This window comes from Akebia trifoliata, chromosome 13 (genome assembly GCF_017979445.1).
Source record: "Akebia trifoliata isolate Shusen 1 chromosome 13, ASM1797944v1, whole genome shotgun sequence".
Lineage (NCBI taxonomy): Eukaryota > Viridiplantae > Streptophyta > Magnoliopsida > Ranunculales > Lardizabalaceae > Akebia > Akebia trifoliata.
The window spans coordinates 23,757,594-23,774,307 of record NC_141387.1 but is presented as its reverse complement, the minus strand read 5'-3'; positions in this window follow the sequence as shown (position 1 = coordinate 23,774,307).

Below are 16,714 nucleotides of genomic sequence, written 5' to 3'. Positions count from 1 at the left end.
GAAGTGCAAATTGGTACAACATTATCTTCCGGGGAATATGAGAGAATAATAAACTTACTTGAGAAATTCAAAAATGTTCCTTCATGGTTTCATGAGGATATATTGATAGATTGCACCCAAATAGATCAAGGCATAAAATCAAGGGTGAACTTCAAGATCAAAGATATTGATCAAGAATGATGTAGTTGAAACTATCACAAATGTGCTAAGATCCACAGTAAGAGATCCATCATGTTTTTCACTCGAGAGAGAAAAGTTCTCATTCGTAAAAGAACATAAGATTTTCTTCGAAGTTTGGAAAGGGTTAAACAAGTCAATGTCAAATACAAAGAACTCAATCACACTTAATTTCGTAGAAGAAGATTGAAGATTTTTTCTTTTGCAAAAGAAGACTTTACTTGACAGAGCAATCTAGATACCGAGTTCCTGAAACTTGGACCAAGTCAAGTAGCAATACACCAAAGGCGGCTTCCTTTGGTCGAACCATTTCTCTGTCTTACCCAAATAAAAAGATAACTTTCTTTAGCCCCTTGCAGCCTCTAAAAAAATCAAATAACATGTTTCTTTCTAGACCACACCAACCAACCACCGGGGGGGGGGAAGTCTAAGTATAAACTATGTTTTGACCTGATCCCAAAAGAAAAAGAAATATTTGGGGTACGTAAGCAACCTTAGAAGTTACTTCAGGTCTGGTCACGCAAAGAATGAGTGTATTCTCTTAAGACAAGTGTCATCTAAAAGGAAAATCCCTTATTGAAAGGTTCAAAAGAAAAGAATGTCAAATTAGGGGCATTAGAAAAAAGAATCAAAAGAATTGCTAAAAAGAAAAGAATGCCAAACTAGTGGCATTTAGAAAAAATCATATCATAGTTCTCCATACTACCTATCCTAAGCCTACCTATTAAGTCCTCCAAACTGCTAATTGACTCAATTAAATTGCCGGGAACCAAGAAGTTGTCAAGTTGGTTAGTCAAGATTATTAAGAAGAAAGAAAGCCTGCTAAGTTGAAAATCCAAAAGGGCGACTTTGACAAAAGTTAGGGCATAATCATAAAAAAATGGCCTGCTAGGTTGAAAACTTGAAAAGACGACCTAGGTAAAAATCAACGCATCATCAGAAAAAGAAAAGAAAAATCCGCTATGTTAAAAATCTGGAAAGGCAACCTAAACAAAAATTAGGACATCATCAAATGGGAAGAAAAGTCCCATCAAGAAGAAAAATTCAAAAGGAAGCTTGTGCAGAAACTAGGAAATGCAGAACCATTCAAGTCACAACATTTGTTTTTTAGCTAAGAGCTCACATCCGATGAAGACAATGTTGAAGTCGAAAAAATCAGAAGTCATCTTGAACATTGTAAGGTCTTCAAGAGTATGTTTACTTATTCAAGTGTTCTCTAATGGAAGATGTAGAATCATCAACCACTTTGAAGAGTAAGATATTTTATTCTAATATTTATCAAGATTTTTTAAGTCCAGCTCAAACATTTTTCAAAAGAAATTCGAAAGAAAACGATCAATCCCTTATTGCACATATGATAATCTTAAGAGTCTTAAATTTAAGGGAATGTCAATTCTTCTGTCTGTCATATATCAGAGTCCATAGGTACTCGTGCAATCAATTCCATTAGTTTCGTAGTCAAGTTCCAGTTAAAGCCAACCTTGAAACTAGGGGCATTTTTGAAAGTCTTTGTGATTTGAAAGTTTTGTTCTTAATTACATGATCAAAAAGAAAATTTTATTTAAAAGTCTAAAAGTCCGACGATGATAATTATGAATCCAGATGCATGATAAGCCAATAAAGGTCCGATCTTTCAGACTTTGAACTCGATGTTGAATCATAGAATGAATTAACAGAATTGTTTAAGTTCCTGTAAATCTCAGCCCGAGTAGCGTGGCTCCAATAAGTTCGAGTCCAAGTCCGAGAAATGAGACTCCAACTTTATTTGAGTTATAGAATGAATTATCGGGATTGTTTAAGTTCCTATAAACCTCAGTCAGAGTCCGAGAATCGAGACTCTAGCTTTGTTTAAGCCATAGAAAGAATTAACAGGATTGTTTAAGTTCTTATAAACTTTAGTTCGAGTCCGAGAAGCGAAACTCCAACTATTAACAGGATTGTTTAAGTTCCTGTAAACCTTAGCCAGAGTCCGAGAAGCGAGACTCCAAGTTTAACAGGATTGTTTAAGTTCCTGTAAACCTCAGCCAGAGTCCGAAAAATGAGACTCTAGCTTTGTTTGAATCATATAATGAATTAACAGGATTGTTTAAATTCTTGTAAACCTCAGCCAAAGTCCGAGAAACGAGACTCCAACTTTTTTTGAATCATAGAATGGATTAACAAGATTGTTTAAATTCCTATAACCTTAGTTCGAGTCCGAGAAGCGAGACTCCAACTTTAACAGGATTATTTAAGTTCCTATAAACCTTAGCTAGAGTTCAAGAAACGAGACTCCGACTTTGTTTGAATTATATAATTAATTAATAGGATTGTTTAAGTTCCTGTAAACCTTAGTTCAAGTCTGAGAAGCGAGACTCCAACTTTAATAGGATTATTTAAGTTCTTATAAACCTTAGCTAGAGTTCGAGAAACGAGACTCCAGCTTTGTTTGAATCATATAATAAATTAACAGGATTGTTTAAGTTCCTATAAACCTTAGTTCGAGTTCGAGAAATGAGATTCCAATTTTAATAGGATTGTTTAAGTTCCTGTAAACCTTAGCCAGAGTCCGAGAAACGAGACACTAACTTTGTTGAAATCATTTATTGAATTAACATGATTGTTTAACTTCCTGCAAACCTCAGCCCAAGAAGCGTGGTTCCAGTAAGCATGAGTCCGAGAAACGAGACTCAAACTTTTCGAACTCTGAAAAAAGAATTTAATGAAGTTCCTATAATATCGTACGAGTTTTTTCATTTCATAAAATGCATTTTAATTTGAATCATTATTGTTAGTGAGAGAAGATCTCTAGGACCTGACATATTTTTACTTAGTAAGCATCACACCATTGCACACACGTGCACTTTTGCATTAGTCAGGGAGGATTTTCTAAAATTCGAGGATCTGATATCGTCAGTGAGAGTTCAAGCTCGAGGACCTAACAAACTTGTTCGGGGAGAGTTTTACGCTCAAGGATCCGAACGCCTCGACGAATTGCTAAATCAGGCTGCAAAATGAATTGTCACTAACTTTGGCATTCGGATATCACACAATCTACCAAAATAGATTTTCTATCTCGTTTGCTTCAATCCTCTGCCAAAGAGGGGCATCTGTAGACACCCCATTTTTGCACTCGCCTGATTAATCAACTCGTCAACCCGATTTCAACAGTTCCCAATGATGGATGGTTATTCCAATGCTCTGTTTAGTTACTAGATGTGTTTCAAAAATTCGGATGAGGTATCTCGAACTAACAAAACTGTAAAAACCACACTACGCTAGGAAAATATAACCCCAAAAACATAGAAATCATCATTTTTCAAATAAAAAAAAGTTTTACGATAAAAATCAATAAAAATGACCAAATTATCAAAATACCCCTAACCTCAAAACATCTCTAGAGCCTACATTACGCTTAGGAAAATCCTTTCAAACACATAAAATAACAAATCAAAATCAAATAAACCATTTCACCAATTTTCACAAAGTTCGACAAAATTACGAAAATACCCCTCATAAAGTTCACAATCATTTCGCACAAAAGTTTTTTATAAATGACACAAACCAATATTTTCATTGAATTCCTTATAAAAAATCGATTCCAAAACATCTTGCAATATTGAAAGACGACTTAAAACGTAAAAAGTCATCCCCGAGGGCAAAATGGTTATTTTACAATTTTAATAATTAAAATTTTCAAAATTAATAATTAAAACATTAATTATTGTAAAGTGAAATCCTAATTAAAAGTAAAGTCAATCAAGTAAGATTTAAGTCAAAATCCTAAAATCAAGTCAATCAAAGTGAGACTTAAGTAAAAACCTTAATCAATCTAATAAGACAAAAATCAAAACCCTAATAGAATTCTAATTAAACTCTAAAACTATCTAAAAGAATTCTAATTAAACATTAACTTTATCTAATATAATTCTAATTAAACTATAAAACTATCGAATGTAATTCTAATTAAACACTAACTCTATCTAAAATAATTCTAATTAAACATTAACTCTATCTAAAATAATTCTAATTAAACACTAATTCTATCTAAAAAGTAGTTAAAAAAATCTATAAATAAGGGTTTCCACAACCTATTTTCGTATGGAAAAATAAACCTTAGAAAAAGTAGGCCAAAAAGCTTCCCCAACTTTTCCAAAATCTTAATTTTTAAGCCCTAACCTCGTACCTGTCATCCAAACCCCAAATTTTGTTCAAAACACCCAAAAAACCTTCTAAAACAGCTAGAAATCCATAAAAAAAATCAGAAAACTCACAGATCTAAAAAGAAGATACATCAACTCGGAGATCAGAAGTAAATCCGATGACAGGAGAATAATAAGGAAATACATAAGAGGATACTCTCCGTTAGTGCTGAGGGAATCGTTGTAATTCGCAAGGTAACTTTTTTATTATTATTATTATTTGTTGTTTTTGGTCTATTTTGCAATGTAATATTCTTGGGAATTAGTAGAGACCGGCGTTTGCCGGGCAGGGTTGGTGCCTAAAACCTTTCTACCCAGTAACGTGATCCCCGGACTCAGTATTTTTTTAAGTAGATTAGTTATTTTTATCCGTTTCGAGTCGATGTTCGGTTCCTAGACCGTAATAACTAGGTGGCGACTCCCAAACCTCAAAAGTCAAAAGAGGATCCACGCATCCCGCGGATTGAGGGCGCTTTCACACAGCTGCCCTGATCTTCTCTAAGTAGAGTTGCATCCATGGATCCCACGCCTCAAATGTCCCATTGGTGTGGTTGACCACTAACTGAGAGTCATTATAGATCGTGACCTCTGTTATCCCTAGTCCTACTAAGGATTCGAGGCCGAGCAACATGGCTTCATATTTTGCCTGATTATTTGAGGCCTTGAACCCTAGGGCCACTTCCTTTTCTATCCTGGCTCTATCCGGAGTGATTAGTACTACTTCGATTCCTGATCCCTCAAAATTAGATGACCCATCCACATAGACTTTCCACCTCGGCTTGTGTTATAGTTCTTGCTCGTCCTTCGCCTACTACAACTCTTCTACCAACAGATCTGCTTTCTTGTCTACTAGGAAGTCTGCCAAGAAATTAGCTACCGCTTGGCCTTTCACTAAAACTTTCGACTTGTACTCGAGGTCGAATTCTACTAATTGAACTGCCCACTTGGCCATCTTACCTGATCCTTCTGCTTTCCCAAGTACTATTTTCAGAGGAAATTTTGTGATGACTTGCACCCGATGTACCTGGAAGTATAGTCGCAGGCACATCGCCATATAGACCAGTACTAATCCCACATTCTCAAGGTCTTGCTCAAGAAGTAAATGGGCTGTTCTTCTGTTATCCCGATTCTGACCAAAGCTGAGCTGAGTGCATGTTCAGAAGTGGCCAAATACACCCCTACCTCTTTTCTTGTCTCTGGCTTGGAGAGTATGGGTGGCTTGCCAATATAACTTTTCAATTCCAAGAATGCCGTTCACACTCTTCTGTCCATTCAAACCGGGAGTTCTTTCGCAATAGCTGGTACAAAGGTTTGTACTTATCGAAAGATCTGGCTATGAAGTGATTCAAACCAGCTATTCTCCCTACAAGTTTCTGGACTTACTTATCAGTATTTGGGGATGGCATCTCTATCAATGCCTTGATCTGGTCTGAGTTGGCCTTGAGTCCCCTCTTTGTGACTAAATAGCCCAGTAATTTCCTTGAAGTTAACGCAAATGTACACTTCTCTAGGTTGAGCTTTATTCTGACTTTCCTTATCCTGGAAAAGACATCTTATAAATCTCCAATGTGGTCTTTCCTCTTTTTGCTTTTAACCAGCAAGTCATCTATGTACACCTCCGCTGTCCTTCCCAACAGATCTCTGAACAACTATGTTACTAACCTCTGGTAGGTGGCCTCCACATTCTTCAATCCAAAGGGCATCACCTTGTAGCAATAGAGCCCCTCCTTTGTAATAAATGCCATTTTCTTCTGATCATCTAGGCTGAGTTGTATCTAGTTATAGCCTGAGTAGCCATCCATAGAGGACAATCTCTCATGGTTAGAAATCGTATCCACGAGCGGGTCTATCCTTAGCATTGGGAAGCTATCCTTGGGGTAGGCCTTGTTTAAATTTGTAAAGTCTATCCAAACTCTGACTTTCCCATTCTTCTTGGGCACTGCCACAATGTTGGCTATCCACTCCGGAAACTGCACATCTCTTATGAATCTTGTCCTGATTAGTTTTTCACTTCATTATTTACTGCCTCCCTGAACCTTGTTACTAGTCTTCTTGGTTTCTGCTTAATCGGTCTGAAGTCCAGCTCGACATTCAAATGGTAACAAATCACCTCTGGGTTGATCCCCGACATCTCTTCAATAGATCAAGCAAAGACGTCTCTATTCCTCTTCAAACATTTGCTAACTCATTCAATTCCCCCGATTCCAGCTTGGCACCTACTCCTATTTGCTTTCCCTCTTCTACGTCCACCATCTGTATACCTTCTAAGCATGGGGGTCCATCAAGCTTGGTCTCCTCTCACTGTAATTACTATTGCTAAACTTTATATTTAGCCGATTGTTCCTTGGTCAACGCGCACTTTTGCGTTGCTACTTGGTCACCTCGGACATCCCACATCCCCTATGACATAGGGAACCTAAGAACTTGATAATAGGTGTATGGGACCGCTCTCATCTCATGCATCCACCACCTCCCCAAAATTGCATTGTACGAGAAACTTGCCTTGACAACTATGAATCGGGTCATCAAGGTTACAGGCCATGCTTTGACCGATAACACTATCTAACCCCAGGGCTGACTAGGTATTCCATCAAAATCAACCAGTGGTGTGCCTGCTGGAGCAAGCACGCTCCTATTGAGGCTCATCTTCAAAAAGGCTTATGCGTATAGGATGTCCACCGAGCTACCGTTATTTACCGACACACTTTTGAACATGAAGGTACCCACCTGCAATGTTATTACCAGTGCATCATAATGGGGTCTGGCCACTCCTTTCAAATCTTTCTCCATAAACGCCACAATTTACTCCCCAAAGGGTTCTAGTTCGGTAGGTTCACTTTTCATCGTAAAGATATGAGCCAAGTACTCAACTTTTCTTCTTTTCACTCTCTCTGTAATTTCGGTCTGCCCAAGTTTGCTACTCTCTTTCCTAAGGACAATGTGTATTACGGCTGCCCTCCTATCCTATCCTCCAACTGGCGGTTGTTCTACCCTACGACCTCTGTCTTGTAGCAGATCCTCCCTTTGTCTTCTAGGCAAATTTATCAGCCTGTCCTGCTCTGTTAGCTTTCGTAGGAATTTTTTCAAAGCCTAGCATTGGTTATTGGTGTGGGCCCGTACTTTGTTATACTTGCAATATCTCTCATCTTGGTTGATTTGATCTTGAGGAAGCGACGCAAGCCACTCAAAAAATGGCTCATGAGCAATAAGGGGCAATATTTCACTTGACGGCATAGCGAAATATGTCCCATACCTCCTCCTCTTTTCGTCATGTTCATGTGGACACTTCCTGTCCTACTACTGTGGCTGGGATTGCTTACTAGGCTTTTCCAAAACATGTATGACCTTGCTCTTCCCCACTGAATTTCGGGGATTATCTTCTAAATAGATATACTTCTTCGCTCTCTAAAATAGCTCACCCAAAGTTTTTGACCTATTCTTTACAAGGGATCTGTATAATCCTGAGTTAGAGGGTAGGAAAATTTTGAACGCTACTATTGCCGTTCGATTGGCACAACTCTCGAGTAACATCGCTTCCTCTCTGAATTTCCTAGTGAATTCTTTGAGGCTTTCACCTAATCCTAGCCTCTTGTTAAGCGGTGTGTCTACGTTCCTCAAATAATCTAATGAATCCACACGGTAGCTTGTGGAACCAGGTCAGAGCGTTCCCCAGCAAACTTGAAGGGAACAGCCTACACATTAACCCCTCTTTCTCTTCTCACAATGCGAGCATCTACCAGAAATGAAACAAATATTCCACCAGATCCCTCATTCTAGAATAAGTGGTAAATCATGGCGACACGAACTTCTTAGGGATTTATTTGACTATAATCTCTGTTGAAAAATAAGATCTCTATATTTCTCGTATAGCTTGTGCTGCTGCTGTGCCTACGTCTACACTCTTCATCATCTCTTTATCCTTTTTAATCATCTCTCTAACCTCTTCTCGAGTCAAGCTTATTATAGGTTTGGTCCAAGTAGCTACCGCAGCAACCTCTATCTTGTCCTTTCTTATAAGGATCAACAACGGCGTGCTTCCTTCCGTACTAGAGGCATAGCCATATTTATTTATTGTCTGAGGAACAACACTCACAATTTCGAGATGATGCATTCTCTCGATCTTAAGATTTTAGAATTTAACCTATATATAAAAATTCTATATAAAAGGTTTGAGGTGAACCATAAACCTCTTTGATAGTGAACACCAAGTTCCTTGGTAGGAGCCTTGGGAGTGGACGTAGGCACGTTGCCGGACCACAAGAAAATACTTGTCTTGTGTTTGTAGAAATACCTCTATTAATTTACATTTAGATGAATGTATGCTATGAATGAATACCATGCTAAGTATGTCATGCCATGAATGTTTAAATTCTAAGAGCACTTCAATTGCATTGCAAACTAGAGATTACCGTGAGAATGGATATAGGCATATTGCCGATCCATTCGATGTCTTATATGTCTTGTGCATGTTTTTACAATTCTACAATTTATACTTGGATGTTTTGAATGTCATGTGATGTCATAAATACCGAATAGGAAAATCGTATATGATGTGCCATTGAATGACATGATTAAATGAATGATTAAATTCCAAGTGTATTTTCATTAAATACATTTTAGAGACATGAGTGCAAATCGAGACTAAATGAATGACTTAGAACACATAGTCAAATTATCAATCTAAGTTAAAATTGGATAAATTGAAAGAAATTTTAATTATCCTATTCACTCCTCCTCTAGGATTAGATATGGTATGAAGCTCGTATTTTCAGGTGGTGGATATCCCAAGTCTTATTCTAAATTCATTAATGTTTTTGGAATCTTAGGAATTTTTGGATTGATTAAAATGTCGTGTTTTGGTGAATTAGGCTTTTTTGGCCCGTTGACAAATTTGATTGAAAATATGATAATTTTGAGCCCTCTTCGCACAGAGGCCCATTCAAATTGGGGTATCTGCAACTACCCTTTTTTGTCAGCATTGCGTGTAAAGAACTGTAAATAATAGACTAAACGCTTATTTGTACGGGATGGAAAGTTTTATAAAAACACAACTTCGAATTACCGAATGAATTAATGACTTTTGTAGAAAATGGCTACTCAAGTATGGGGTCTGACAGAGTTTTACCTTATTAATTCCTTGATCTTGATAGCAAAGAGCTCGTTGGAGATCTCAGATTTGATGAATGTGAATTGGTGGTTTTTGATTGGCAGGAGCCATAAGTGGTAAGGTATTCTACGTTGGTGGCAATTGTTGTTATTGTGGTTGTTCCGGTATAGCCTGATTTGAGCTAAAAGCTAGATTTTGGACAACCATTAACAGATCTAGAATCTTATCATGTTTTTCTAGTGTCTTCACTATCATATCTAATTTCAAAGTGAGATCAATTACTATTTCTACCACTGACTGTTGAGGGTGCTCCGAAGTGCTCATGGTTGGTTACAAGCGTAGAAAATACGAAGGATTATCAGGTGGCAAGTACTTCTTTCTAGGTAGTTTGGCCACTTGTGGACAAGTGGTTAAGCATTATTATATTATTTATATAATAAATATGCATGATGATTCATTAGGTCAAATTGGATTAATTGGTAAAATTATATTAAGTAAGCCTTAGATTAGGTTTGATATTGAATTCGAGAAGGTTCATCAGCACAGTATCGGATTTGTCAGCATGGAGCTGGGGTTTATTAGCACGAAGCTGAAGGTTTATCAGCATGAAGTCAGAGGTTTGTCAGCACGGAGCTGGAGGTTTATCGGTACGAAACTAGAGGTTTATCAGCATGGAGTTGGAAGTTCGTCAGCACAGAGTTGGAGTTTTGTCAACACGAAGCTAGGAGTCCATCGACTTGGAGTTTGGGGTTTGTCAGCATAGAGCTGGGTATTATTATCACAAAACTATAGGTTCGTTGGCACATAACCAAATATGGTCAGCACAGAACTGGAGGTTCGTCGGCATATAATCGGAGGTTTGTTAGTATGGAGCTAGAGGTTCATCAGCATGGAGCCAGAGGTTTATCGACACGAAACTCGGGGTTCATCAACATAGAGCTAGACGTTTGTCAGCACGAAACTGGGGGTTCATTGGCACGGAGCCAAAGGTTTGTCAGCATGGAGCTAAAAGCATAAAGTTTATGATCATTCCGCACAAAAAACTTCATAAATGATAAAAACCAATATTTCCATTGAATTCCTTACAAAAAACCGATTCCAAAACATCCTGGAATATTGGAAAACGACTTAAAGTGCAAAAAGTCCTCTCCAAGGGTAAAATGGTAATTTTATAATTTTTATAATTAAAAATTTTGAAATTAATAAATAAAACATTAAATAATTAAAGTGAAACATTAAGAGAATTAATTTAAAATTTTAAACCAAAAAAATCGATCAATCAGGCTCTCAGGCAAAATTGTTGATGGTTGCCAAGATATTTATTCAAGGACCCCTCCATTTGGGGGTTCAAAGATTTAAAGATATAATAGAGGGGGTTCTCCAAAAAATTAAATTCAATCAAGTAAGACTAAAGTCAAGATATTAAAGTCAATCAAGTAAGACTAAAGTCAAAATTAAAGTCAATCAAGTAAGACTAAAGTCAAAATCTTAAAGTCAATCAAATAAGACCAAAAGTCAAAACCCTAATAGAGTTCTAATTAAATAATAATTCTATTTAACAATCCTAATTAAATAATAACTCTATTTAATAGAATTCTAACTAAAATATAACTCTACCTAAAACAATTCTAATTAAAATACAACTCTAACTAAAAGAATTATAATTAAACATTAATTCTATCTAAACAAACACTAAAAAAATCTATAAATAGGGGTCCTCACAACCTATTTTCGTATCTAAAAATAAACCCTAAGAGAAGTAGGTCAAAGAGCTTCCCTGGCCTCCCATAAACCCTAATTTTGAAGCCTCAACTTCTTACCTAACATCCATACCCCAACTTTAGCTCAAAAAATACCGAAAAACCCTTCCAAAACACCCCGTAAAAAAATTAGAAAAACTCATAAGGAAATACTTTACTTTAGAGATCCGAAACGAATCCGGTGACAGAACGAAGCGAGGAGTGCTGAACGAAGAACTTTTCTACCAGATCTGAGGGAACATGACCGTTGTCTTCGTTAAGGTAAAGGTTTGATTTATTTTTTATTTATTTATTAGGTCTTTTTAGTATGCAATTCTATTTGGGAATAAGTAGAGACCGGCATTTGCGGGGCGAGGTTGGTGCCTAACACCTTCCAACCCCGTAATGTGATCCCCGGACTTAGTTTTTTTAGTAGATTAGTTATTTTCTATCCGTTTAGAGTCAAGTTCGGTTCCTAGACCGTAGTAACTAGGTGGTGACTCCCAAACCTCAAAGGTCAAAAGTGGATCCGCGCACCCCGCGGATTGAAAGCACTTTCACCTGCATATATACATACAAAATAGAATAATAACAGAAGCCTATATACATCTAATAACGTATGATAAATTAGAGTGCGAAAGAAGAAATTTATATGAAGAATTATACAGAAACTCTTTACTCTAACAAAATTCCTAATGCTCAAAACCAAAATTTATATTATTACCTGGACAACCTGACGCCACTAGTTATAACCCAATGCTTACCATGAAAAGGTCTCTGGTCATCTATTTGACTTACCAAATAATCATCACTCCTATTCTACACCTATCTCACCAAACTCCGGATCTGAAACTAAAAAAATAGAGAAAGAAATGGTGAATAACAATGGTTACTCAGTAAGGAAGCAAACAATTTCTGTCAATAACCTCTCCTTACATGAGCAAATAAACATATTGAAGCATTTTTAACATATGCAAAGTTTTACAGAAGAAACTACGATTAACTAGTACATATAGCCAAGGATGAGCAACTAAACATTTTAAGACTGACATTACAGCAATCAACAATACTCATCATAGCATTTTATTTTTATACAAATCTAATTGACCAAATGGAAACATTAAATATGCATTTCATTTTATATATCTAAATAATACAACATATACATAATACACATTGGTGGAGTAGTGGAAGTAGAAAGTTGGGATTCACGACTAGATCGCTCTCAGTCGGGACATGATGTTATAATTCGTTACTAGCTTTTAGTTCTTAATTTTGTGGCCGGTTGTTATACTTACCACATTCTTAAGCAATAGGTCTCTTTTCGATAAGTCACAACGTTCGACTACTATAGATTGTTAGTGATCACTGACTAATCATCTTCATCTATGCCTATCAGGCTTACATGTAATTCTCAAATATACAACCCCATTCGTATACGACCACCTTTACATTACAAGTTTCCAGTAGTGATTTTACTCTTATACGCGTCCCATACCACGTATGAGTTTGATTGTCCCTACCATACATCCAAGATAGTATATAACACCGGATGATATGACAGACTATCCCTTCAGGTATTCATAAATTTTTTAACAGTTCACAAAATAGCTACATATATATACATTCTTTTAAAAACAAATAAAAATTAAAAATATAGAATTGAGAATGGATATCCAGTTTCCTACCATGCACCTGTGGTCACGTAGCCTAAAAGAAATAACAAAATAGGAAAGTAACCAACGCCTCACGCTACCAGAAAGTAAATAAACAAGCAAACAATATCATTATCTTTGGATATCCATTCATCAACCCATATAAAGCATCACAATGTAAAAGCAGACATCACCCCTCGGGTGTGACTAACATTTTACCATTTCATATCCTTTTTCCCTTTTTTCGATTTTTATAATTTTTTTTCTTTCGAATAAAATATCCACTTTCTGATATTCATCAACTCAATATGAGTTCATTGAATATTAAATTATTTTTCCAACTATGAAATTCATTTTTATTAATAACATTGAAAAATTACAAAACTTAGATCAAAACGAGGTCCGAGTGCTGTATAGGACCCAACTGACGGAAATAACCTAATGAAATGTCCTACCCACGTATAATTTACTATAAAATACAATTAAAAAAATCAAATATCAAGGTTCGCCATGCATTTCAAATAAATAAAAGAATTCTACATTTTTTAAACCCAATATAAATTTTCGATAAAAATTCTAAATGCAATTTTCATAAATCTATGGCTACCAAAAGAAATTGAGAGTCCATACTATCTCTGCGCAATAAGATTAAAGCGAATGTGAGGAAATTGAGACAGATCATATGTTAAGACAACTAAATTTTGAATCTAGCCTAGTGATTTTGAAGATCTCGATGTCATTGTCCTTTCTCCCTTCTCTGATAGATGACGGTTCGGTCCCAAAATGGATGAAATCCGAGGTTTAAGAATCAAAATCCCTGTATCATGTATGCCTGATTTTTTACGATACGGGACGAAAGAGAAGAGAAAATGAAAGGAAGTTGGGTGGGTTTGATAAAGAACGACGCTGCTTACGTTTTTCTCTTCTATGTCGGAGATCGAAGACAGACCGTTTGTGGTTAATCTACGGTTGAAACTTGAAAAAAAACCAAATTTATTTTTAAAAGTCGTGGCTGGTTTTGGATGATTTTACATGATGAATAGTAAATCTATTTAAAAATTATTTATATAAATTTTTGAGACGAAATCGGTATTTTGCCTATTATTTCGTTTGACGATAACTTGACCGTCTAGACTCCAAAAGTGATGAATGAATACTCTATTTTATCTAATTTTTCTTTTTGGTTCTAATGGTGTGGTCAAATTTAACAAATTATGTTTCTAACAAAAATTTACTTTTTCGACCCGATGGGACCCTAAAATTGACATCGTTTTCATTTTTTACGATAATTTGACTCTTTTGGCTTCGAAAATGATAAGTAAATAGTCCATTTTGTATAATTTTTCGTTATAACCCTAATGGTCTAATCAAATTTTAAAAATTATTGTTCTAGTAAAAAGTCATTATTTTAGTCTAGTCCGATTCGAAAATCGAGGATTTTGTAACTTTTTTGCATGCTACATGCCATTTCGAAATCATATGCTATATTTTCCAAAGTTCATCAATTGTTGCACGTACATAGTCACAGTACTAGTTTTACAAATAGTCCTCATCTTCTCACATTCTTCAACCCTCCTAACACCTAAAACATACTATTAATTAACAAAACAAACGTTACGATCCACCTCTTATTATACCCGCCTTGTTCTCAAAACTACCTTCTCTATCTAATTCTTACCTATTGAAATTCTATCTCTTCAGCAATATTTTTTTGAACTTATACTATCTTCAAATCCAACACGCTTCCCCATTCATAAATTTATTTATTAACTTTCCTAATAAAAAAACATCTTCCATACATCAAGTTTACCTCCAAATACTCGTTTATTTGTGTCACATACAAAATTTCAATTTTTGATTGAACACTTCTATTTTGTAAGTTCCTACTTAATCTCTCAAAAACCTCATTCTTTCTTCATAAGGTATCATTATAAACATCACTTACCCACACATACTTTTAGCTTTTACTCACACAATCCCAACTGTATTATTTCCATGTTATAATTACATTTATCCCCATAACACACATTTCCAGGCATGATACTCCTTTCCTATCCTACTCTAATATGCCTATCTCATCAATATTTTTTGCCCTAAAGTACTCAACAACTTTTTGACAATCATAATCTTTTAGTGGCATAGATATTTTTATCACTCGGCCTGTCTCGATAATTTCTAACTCAAGTAAGGGTATAAAATCTTAGCAAAAGTATATAATCTAAAAGAATCAGTATTGAATAGAAATTCGATTTCTAACATTATAATTAGAAATTATACCTTCCAAAATTTTGTCAGAGACAGGTGTTTTCTCCTCGGTCACAACCCTTGCTTGTGACTGTAATAGATGGCACTCTCTCCTGATATGTCCCACCTGACCACACGTGTAACATGTCAACACTTTTGTCTTCATAAATTTCTGTGGAGTGGGCAATTGGAAAGTTGGAGCCTGTGATCTCTGGACCTGCCTTGTTGGTTCTCTTGGCCCTGCTAGCCTCGCTGGAGTTCCAATCACTTTATGACTCAGTGATGAGGGAACCCCACAATTCAGTGGTAGAGTAGCTCTATACTATGGGTAAACTGATCCCGAGGCGATTGGCCTCGAATGCATCAGCCTCTTGGCCCGGTATAATCTGGAAGGCAGAGAGGTCGAGGGTTGACTTGTCTGATCTTGTAATTCCATCCCTTCTCATTTTCTACCACTAGTTTGGTCCGCTTGCGATGGTATAAGCATGTCATCGACCATGTTAAAATTCGATGACCTTATGGTTTCTTGAATTGGTCCATCTAACATATTTCTAAGCCACGCATCATTAATTGGTTGACATCAACCCGAACATTGCACCCCTTTGTGTTCCAACTTAACACATTCGTAACATGCCACTACTTTTTCCTTCAACTGATTAAATATTATACGCTGTTGTTTCTTACAAAATTCCTTCATTTCTTGAACTGGTATTTTTATAGTCTCGCTTCTTATGTATGGTCGTTTTCCCCGTGACTCTGCTAGTTTCGTAATTGTTTGCCTCTTATTGGGTCCTAGCTGCCATTCTTCTACTATGTTTTGAGGTGTTGACTGTACTATCCCTTTCTCTTCTCGTAGTTCTCCCCGTGTTGGGATATTTACTCTCGGATCCTTTTGGGATTTATCCTTAAGACGGTGGTCGAGTTTTTCTTCTACCCTCTCTAATATTTTTGTTAATTGACCCATCATGATCATTTGAGTCTCAAACATCTCCAATTGTCTCCTTTCCATACGTGTCTGACTCTGGGATAATCCCGAGACTACTTCTATCAACTGTTCTATCCCCACTAGTTTGACTCCTTGTCATGGGTCCCGTTGTAACTTTGTTTTCTTGCCTCTTTTCTTAGCTTGCAAGTTCAAAAATTTTCTATTTATCAGAAGCAAGACACTTCTCTGAACTACACCAACATCATTTTTAGGAAAATATGAGCTACTATTATAATAAGGAATCTAGTAATGAATACCATTTTCATTACTATAAAGTGAACCTAGAATCTTATCTTAGGCTTACTAGGCTCTACGGACTTCTAGACACGGAAGAACTCGCAATCTTAATATGAAACTGTTGATGAGCTCGGATATAGAATTCCTAATGGCGCTTTATGATTATCTCTAATGTCTGTGGTATCAACCTATTCTTCAAAACATAACAGATCTATATCCCATACGGATCTAATGTTATGCTCTAATACCATTTGTGACGCCCCGCCAAACGTTAACACAAATCCCAAGGCCACCTCGAAATTCAGACATGGCTTCCCCTTATTTAGGTTAGCATTCCACGGAACTCGAAAACAACGTAATCTAATATACCATAAATTCTGACTATATAT